Source organism: Convolutriloba macropyga, chromosome 5, assembly GCF_964194025.1.
Source record: "Convolutriloba macropyga chromosome 5, txConMacr16.3, whole genome shotgun sequence".
In the NCBI taxonomy this organism is placed as follows: Eukaryota; Metazoa; Xenacoelomorpha; order Acoela; family Convolutidae; genus Convolutriloba; species Convolutriloba macropyga.
Window position 1 is genome coordinate 48,301,060 of NC_134472.1, and position 9,387 is coordinate 48,310,446.

Consider the following 9,387-nt stretch of genomic DNA (forward strand, 5'->3'; position numbering starts at 1 on the left):
CTGATTTTTAGACAAAATTTAAGGATATTTTGTATGTTTTTTGTTTTACAGATTTACGTGGGATTTGATTAGAAGCTTGTTACATAAAAATTTTCCGATACCAATTGATTAAAGTTTTGTTGGTATAAAACATTTTTTGCTAAGGAAAAATGACAGAAAAATTGAGAAATTTTAAACTATTTTTTCCTATTTTTTTGCAATTTGTCTTTTTTTTATCTTAGACAAATTTCTTAGCCTATTATGACTTGCCCATTGCTTTGTTAGTTTTTCATTGCTCTGATTGCAAAGCGACTTTATTCGGCTTTATGTTTACTTGTACTATTAAAAAAAACTTATTAAATTTTTCTAGTTTTTTTTGTTCAATTTGTTTTTGAATGCAGTTTCTATTCTGGCATACTTTATTATGGCATTTGTGAAGGCTTAGGCATCACAATAGTTGTTCTAGTTGTTTAGTCATTATTATAAACAATTTTCTCCTACGAGTCGTTTCCGGAATTCTTCCGGCTATATTTTTTTAAAGATCTGTTCACACATTTTCATGATTATTGAAGTCAAATTGGAGTGGTGATTTTGGTCACGCCGAAACAAGAAGTGGAGCAAAAAAGCGAGTGATTTTGCGGCGTGAAATTTTTTCACTCTAATTTTAAAGTAGAGTGAGACAACGGTGTTTGAACAAATATTCGTTTTCTCGCTAGTGGTTTTTTGTTCACATGCGGCAATTTCACTTTAATTTTTAATTTTTGTTCGATTTTTTGGATCGAATTTTTTTCTAAATGGTTTTTCCAATCCATTCATAGTTCATTCCAGGTCTAGTTTTTTGTTTAGTCAATGAAAATTTTTTGATTTGTACGTCAGGACTTGTCCTGCTATGTTTCTTTATTTTTACACCTGACCCGAACGAATCACGTATAACGAAAACATCCTTTTTGGGCCAAGCAAATGGCATTAAGTGTTTATGTTCCAGATAAATTTTGCGTTTGGTATTTCACTTTCAAGAAATCATAGAAAACTGCGGATTGGATCCCCTAAGAACTTTACTTTTTGAAGCGTATTCCAACTGCATTCAGTTGAATACCTGCCCAACAGAATGGAAATTTTGATTGGTTAACTTCTGAAACTGACTGCACTGCGTAAACTGATTCAAATGTCAACCGGTACCGAGCAAACATCATACCTGCATGAAATTGGCCGAGGCTTAAAAGTTTTTATTTTCAAACAATGTTGAAAGCAATTTGTCGTACGCTTGGGCGTACGGCAGAATGAGATTATGTTCATCTATTGGATTGAACGTTCGAAAACCCCCCAGAACATGCGATTGGACATGCAAATGAGCACCCGAACTCGCGTGCCATAGTACATCAGTGCTGATTCGTGATATTCTAATAGAAAAACTGTTTTCAGTGCCATGTTTGTTTGTTTGCGTCATTTGGATGCCTGACGGATGACGCAGACATTAAATGGCATTCTGGAGACGTCTGCCCACATTTTTCAGCTATTTAAGTACGACGTGTAAATATTTCATTTGAAGCGTGCCCGCTTCGGTTGACGACTGAAGCGTGCCAAGTCAGAGGTGCATGGTCGGGTTCAAATTACGAGTAAAGAATTATGAATGCCGAATTGTACACGTTTAATTGACACGTTTAGGGGGGGGGGGGGGGGGCACATTCAGAACTGTACATATTCGAGTGCAGAGTTGAACACGTTCTTCTGACAGGTGCAGAACTGGATGCGGGAAAGACATTAAAACATTTAAACTACTTTAAAAACGCTTCAGAAACACAGTTTATTTCGAAAGACCATATGTTGAAAATCTTTTTTGATTAATCATATGTTGAAATTCCTTTTTGAATAACAATATGAAGATTAGTTAATATCTGCGAATGTCTATCGAGTTTTTCCAAATTCGGATTATTACCAATGAAATAAAAAGTATGTGCCATGATCAGAGCTCTGCGCATAGTAAAAATCATAATGAAAATACTACGATCCATCCTTGAACTTTAATGACACTCGGGCCCGGGTATTGTGGGCGGTGTTTTTCGGAACGTTGATTATTTCAATTTTGTGAGACAAAAATGCCTTCCGATGCGAGAGATAAGAAAATATGAGCATGCAAAATGATCAGTAACAATATGATGGCTCACAAATAGACTGAACGTTTCAGAAGGATTACATTACGTACGCAACAACAAAATCAGTTTTAACGATAATATACTCAAGTATGAATGCCGACATAAGCTAAGTAGGGTTCTATCCCGTGCCAAATTTCCGCTGTTGGAGAAAAAAAAATTGGTGAACCAACAATGACATTTAAACCATAGATTTAACCTAATTGAAACCAATGAACTCGTCACTTAACAATCACACATTTACTTCAGTAATGATTGTTCCTGAAAAAAAGTTTCTGTTGATCTAAACTGTAAGAGCAACTGAGGGGAGAATTATCCGCAATTAATCGAAATTACTATCTACAGTGAAGATAAGATGTGTTCCGCTTCCCGGACTAAACTTCTCTAGGTTCGGATGAAGTTTAGAAGTATATAGTCAGAGTCATCAATAATTTTTATCATCAAGCACTTATGCGGTAACAGTTCCAAACTACTGTTTGACTTCAACAGTGACACGATAGTTGCAATGAAAAGTAAAATTTTCAAATCCATTTGGGACAGATTCAATTATTGTAAGTGTTGTAGGCAGGAAACAATAAAATTTCATCTTGGCCGAAGATTTTGCTCAAAAAATCGGTGAAAAAAATGTAAAGAGTGTAAAAACAAAAAAATACGCCCGTATTTTTCCGCTTAGTTAAGGGTGGAAGAGTGTAATTTATAGAGTGTAATTTTAAAAAATAAAAATAAAGGTAGATGGTGAGAAATCATCTCCCCAGCTTCCCTGTGTAGAACTTGTTATTTTCATTTTGTTCATTAACCATTGCGCCAACTGATACTTGAATTTTAGTTTCAATTTGGTGGTAATTTTAGTTGTGTAAGAGTTTAGTGTTCTATCAGTCCACCCTATAGTACACTCTTTGCAAAGAGTGTAAAAAGAGTGGAAAAAAGAATGTAAATACAGTGTATTTTTTAAATAACACTCTTACACTCTTCTCTCGATAGATAGGAGTGGAATACGCATTACATCCTAATTTCTGCTAATTAGTGGTGGAATAAGGGTGAACAATTGGCCCGGGGCATGTATCGTTTACCTGAAAAAAGATCCTCATATCTTTTTCCGTCCATTTTGCTTTTTTCATTTTGGTTGAAACATGGTTGAAACATGGTTGAAATTATGATAAATAAAAATGGTTTGTCAATTGTGGGAACACCGATGTCTGCATTACTAAGCAGCGCGTTTGCTTTACCATTCCTAGTGCTTCGGACTTTTTTGAGAAAAACGGTTGCGGTATTCCTCGGGATGAGTACCGAGATCATTTTATTATAGTTTTTGACTGGACATCAAACACAGGCATCGCACGATTTCAACCATCCTAAATTGAAGAATGGTTCAATATCAGTTCAACTAATTTTTGGTGGAACATTGGGCAACAACGTGGAACTTTTATTGTTAGCAATCTTTTTTTCCTGTTAACTCTCAAAAAAAGTGATCAAAAAAATGTTCTTAAAATACCCAGAGGAGGAAAAATTTGGAAAAAAAACTTACTTGGTGAACAAGTGTTCTCAACTGAAGTATAAATTTTACACAATGTTTGCCGGGGATAACTATTTAGTATTCTAGTTTTCAAATTTATACAGGTTGGAATCAGAACTCATATTTAAGAAGCTGGATTTTCTGGAAAACATAGCCATGAAAGATAATGGTGAGGCAAAAACTTACGTTGAAAACTATCCATTAGACATGCGTGCAGAAAAACCGTTGTCTTACCCTTAATTTTTGTAAAATACAGTTTCTGAGGAATAAGGTGAGGACTCATCCGTCATCTTCCCTATGCAGAACTTGTTACTTTCACTTTGTGCCATAACCATTGCGCCAACAGATACAATTTTGTTATAATGGAAGTTGTGTAAGAGTGCAATATTTTTTATCGGTACACCCTAACGTACACTATTTTCAAAGAGTGTAAAAAGAGTGGAAAAAGATTTTAAGTAGTGTATTTTTTTTTAAAAAAAACTACACTCTCACACTCTTTTCCCCTATAAATAGGAGTGGAATACACATTATATCCTAATCCCCGTTAATTAGGGATGGATTAAGGGTGAAACCTCGGCCCTGGCAGGTATCCTTTGAAAATAGTCCCTCGTCGCTTTTCGCAGTCGTGTGAAAATTGCGAAGTGTTAGCGGAATGTGTTAATATGTGATTCTGCAAATCCTTAAAACCAGAAATTAGCTTTCAACGTTTCTTTCGTTAGTTTTCTGATGAAGTACCGTCGTTGCGATCACATAGCACAATGTGTGAGAGCTTCTAGGTTGAGCTCACGCTTGATGGACTTTTTTTATTTGTACTAGTGTCTCATTCAAAGTCTGGATTTACAAATTGGACATGATCCTCATAATAGGGAGTTTGTTTTAAAAGGACTGGCGTCTTCTATGGTTTCGCTATTACCTGCTTATCTTTCGTACCCGCATCTCCTGTTTTTTTTTGTGTTACATTTTTCTTCTTACCAGCATGGGACGAGTCAGTAAGTGATTGTCTATGGTGTCTCGATGAGATATCTCCTGGTCTCAGTTTCTGAAGATCATTAGTAATACCTGTAATAGCTTTCCGTACTACTGATTTTTGGTGAAAAGTGTCGAGGCTCCTCTTAAAGTAGGGCAGGAGTAGGGTGACACGTTTTTTGTAGCTCCTCAATTCAGCCAGAGCGTCGTTGTGACTTAAAAGAACCTCCAAAAGGCCAACCAGATGTTTTTTGAGCTTGTCTTTGATTTTACCGTTATGTTTAATTCAACGCCAGCAGACGACTTAGTTCGAGGTTCTGGTTGGTTTTTATTCGAAACGTAGATGCTTTGTTTTTTTAGGCTTGGGCCTAGAACGCATTTCTCCTTAATTAGGGCTTCTATGATGTTAACACTGAAAAAATTTTAAAATTTTTTAAATAACTGCTAACAAGACAACGAGGCAATCTAAACAAAACTTTCTCGAGTTCGAAAATTGATTTCGCGGAAATCAATATTTCTCCTAATTAAAAATCAGGATTTTGTCAAAAATATTTGCTAAGCCCGCCTTTAGCTATTATTACATATATTTCTTGCCAAGTATAAACAAGTTTGGGGGCGGAAAAATAAAACTGTTTTTATTGATAACATTGTTTAAAGCCAAGGAAATCATTCCTGTTGCCATCTTGTTTAAGCCCGAGACGGACAGCAAAACGACTAACCTTTTCATGACATGAGACATTTTTTTCCTACTTCAAAGTTACAATATGGTATTTCAAGGTTCCCAGTTAACAAATTAAGTTTGAGGCTGCCAAAACTTCTTTTTCAGTCTTTCAGAATTCTTATTTCACCTTTATGCACAAAACTATGTATTTGTATATTTCAGGAGTTTTTATGATTGACGTTTTATGATATAAAAAGTTGTTATCAATATTCGGGTTAGAAGAGCCAAAATTGTGTTTATGCCGATGTCTTGATGGAAACTTGGGTGTCTATGTTAGCATTCGATTAGACTCTGATCTTTTTGACTTAATTCAACTTATTTTTGCTTTTTTAGGAATCATTCTGGGCTAGCTGTTTCTCCTTGTAAATCGAACCGAGTGTCCCGTTTATTCTCTTAGAAAATGACTGTATCGTCTAATAGTGCACTTTTCAAGTTATTGGGTTTAAATTTTCCTACAGGTTATGTAAAAGCTCCATATACCAATTCCATAGATTCAACATTTCTCGGTTATCTACTCCACATAGAAAAACTTACAGAAATGTTACATATTAAGTGATGAAAGTAGGTTCTATTCAACCGGAGGATCATTATTTGCAATTTCTTGAATGTTAGCTTTTAGGTAACGACTTTTTACAAAAGGACACAGCGAACTTTTATCAATACGCAAAACTATGAAAATAAGGCGTATTTAGTCAAATCCCTAAAAACTGCAACTGGACTTCCCAATTTCTGTAATCAATACAATAAAACTACTGGTATATATTTTTTGGACAGAATCAAACAATCACATGTCCAAAAATACAAATACCAAGTATGCTAGGTTTCAAATTCATACAGGTTGGAAACAGAACTCATATATAAAAAGCTGGATTATCTGGAAAACATGGACATCAAAGTCGATGGTGAGGCGAAAACCTACATTGAAGCCTATCGATTTGACATGCTTGCGGGAAAACAGTTGACTACTGTGCATATAGGTATCATTTAATATCAATACGTCGGCGACACAAAAGTCCCATTAAACGCATTATGGATTCAAAACAACGATTGAAAACGGCGTCTTTTAAGTCGCTTCAATTGAAACGGTAAAGGGCGAACTGGTTTCTTTCACAGTGACTTCAAAAGTTATTACAACCCTAATTTTTGAGAAATTCAACTAAGTGCAGATTTATCATTAGATACAGGCAGAGTTAACCTACTTCTCGAGGTCACATTGTCAACGAGCTAGCGGGTTTTGACATTTGATGCCTCTAAAGCAATATCACGGGAGAGTTCCTTTATTCGAAAACCAGCCGCTTTTATATTTTCATGTGACAAACACATACTCAGTGGTGTCAAACTTTGTTTCTCTTTCACAATAGCAGCCAATGATTTTGCTGGAGTATCAGAAGCCAAAAAACACTACGAGTTAAAAATCGTTAAAAAAATTATGTCAGATAAGTGACGATGGCATATCATGCTTTAATTGCAATTGAGAGAACGCTTCTCAAAACCATCCAATTTATACAAACACAGAAAGTTTGCTGTCCATTTGTCTGGCCACCCAGAAAATTTGTTTGAAGAATGATTTTGGCAATGGCGATGAAAGGAGCACACTTGGGAACATAGAGAGCCAATCGTTTTCAACGTGAAAAACTGAACTTGATTGAAATTGTCACAAATAAAGACCGTTTGACATTTAGGGAAAAACTCGTGTCAGCAGGTACTAATCAGCACGTTTACTTTGAAATTCTCAATGCTTTGGGTTTTCTTGACAAAGACAGACATGTTATTGCTCTCGATGAGTACTTTCGATCAATTCATTATTGTTTTTAACTTGACATCAAACACCGGCATCGAATAATTTCATCCATCCTAAATTGAAGAAGTGTTCAATATTAGTTCAGCAAATTTTTGGCACCATTAGGCAACAACGTGGTAATTTTGTTTTTAGTAGAGAGGAGACTCTTTTAATGTTGTTTCTGAAAAAAAACATAAAATTGAAAATTATTTACCAGCCGATAGGCGCTTTAAAAAAATCCTATTCAGTGAACAAGTATTTCTAACCTGAAGTATAAATATTAGGATTATTTGCCGCAGAGAAAATTCAACAAATTGATTCAAATGGGTTTGCCATTGTAAAAGCATCACTTATAATAGCCTCGTGGTTACAACACTGTTTACTCATATGCAAACGAAAAACAAAACAACATTTAGTTTGTCGATCACCTGAGAAGGGCTATGCAGTGCTATCGTCTTGTGTAAATCCGTGTGTTACAGTTTTACAAAAAAGTCATAGTCATACAGTTTTTCATACCTCAACCAAAGCCAAGCTCAAACTCAACATTTTGGATTTTTGCATATCTGCAGAATTTACTTCCATGAATATTGGATTATCCAATTTTTGTACATTAATGATGATGATTTGTAACGTTTTAAAAAATTTATGATGTAACCAATTAACTTTGTTAAAAACTTATTGCCTGTTTTGAAAACAAGGGTTAAGATACAGTAATAATCAGTTTTTGTTTCAACATGCAAAGAACCATGTCCACCAATAAGCAAAATGTTTTTAACAAACGGAACAAAAATTAGCGCCATAAAAATTTTAAAAGCGATCAGTAGTGCTCGTGGGGAAGAAATCAGTTTGAAATTGAATAACCTGTGTTCTAGCCATGTTAATTTTTGATACCTTTTTCATCGCACTTGAAGAAGGCAAAAATCTTTGGTTTCAATTTGTAGCAGCCTAAATTTATCTCTTTTAACAATAGATGACAGTTTTTTGACAGCTAAATTGCTTTTACCGAAATTTTTGTAGCGTGAAGGTTACATAATTAATTATAATTGAAAAAAACCAAAATAGTGAACACTATTGCATCTCATTACTCCAAAGATCAACAAGTTAGGACCCCAGAAGTAGGGGTTTGCTTCCCATGCGAGCATAGGCTAACCCATTGGTGCTAATGTTCTTGGTCTTTCCAGTTCATCACTACATGGTTAACTAACAATGTGTGAGAGTGAGTTTATGTTCAAATTGATTTACCATTGGGAAATTCATGAGTGATATTTACAAGACGACATCTATAAACGTTGTTTAAAAATAACTTTGGAGTGCGACGGAATATCTTATTAAATTTCATTTATTAAAGTAAAACCTTCAAACTGTATTTGGTAATCAGATATTGGAATTGAATTAGTCCAAAAAACCGAAATCTGTTGAATGTATTCACAATTCGAAATTATTTACAGTCCATTAAATTGTTTTCGAAGTAATCGAATCAGTCCGTGAAAGGTGATTTTAATTTCTATGAAATTTTGCCATCAGCAGTCACACATTTTTCTTCTTTCCAAAAATGTAAATTAATAATATAACCGCAAGGTTAAAGTTTACATGCCTTCAGAATAATCAGGAATTTAACTGTCTACACTTAGTTACTCAAATTTTAGTTCAAAGTTTTCGTAAGGGGATGCTTCTCTACGTTGTTTCCCCAATTACGTAAATTTTCAAATCGCTGCAAAATGATCCCTCATCACAATCGGAGTCTTCCATGCATCCGAACTGTCGCTTGATCCGAACTGTCTATAGAGGTCAGAAGGACAATGGCCAGGCATATAATTGCAATTGCGAATTTTCAATTCTTGATTTGAAGGAACAACGTCACCGTGTTAATTTTAGCTCACCGTTTTTCACATAGAGAGGCTAATTTTTCTGTTGGAGCAAAATTTGTTTTTGCCATTTTTTTGAGGTTTCAGTGTCTTTAAAATTCTTATTTATTAAAGTTTTTTCTGACAGGCAACCATATGCCGTTTTCAGGACACGCGATCCTGATAAAAACGTAATCTTAATACAACATATAAACTCTTTTTACACAAACTAACAGTTGTTGCCCCACTTCTTTGGCTAGGGTAAAGCAACTTAGATACAGATAGAACACGTACTGGTCGAAAATAGCCCTTCTTGAACTTGGCAGCCAATTGACATCAACTCTTCTTGTCAGTATTCTGTTTTTCTAACCAATTTCTTATACGAAATTCTTGATTAAATTTATATGTTCACGCAAAAATCTTAGCAGCCGTAA

General features: G+C 34.9%; 1 protein-coding gene across 1 annotated transcript in view; it reads left to right on the forward strand.

Annotated features, from left to right (window-relative positions):
• The first annotated feature begins 328 nt into the window (after positions 1-328).
• LOC142339436 (UBX domain-containing protein 1-B-like) overlaps positions 329-9,387 on the forward strand; it is a 394,986-nt gene continuing 385,927 nt past the window's right edge. Inside the window, exon 1 of the mRNA XM_075389467.1 lies at positions 329-341. The gene's annotated coding sequence lies outside the window, so the exon portion shown is untranslated. The remainder of the gene's footprint in view (positions 342-9,387) is intronic.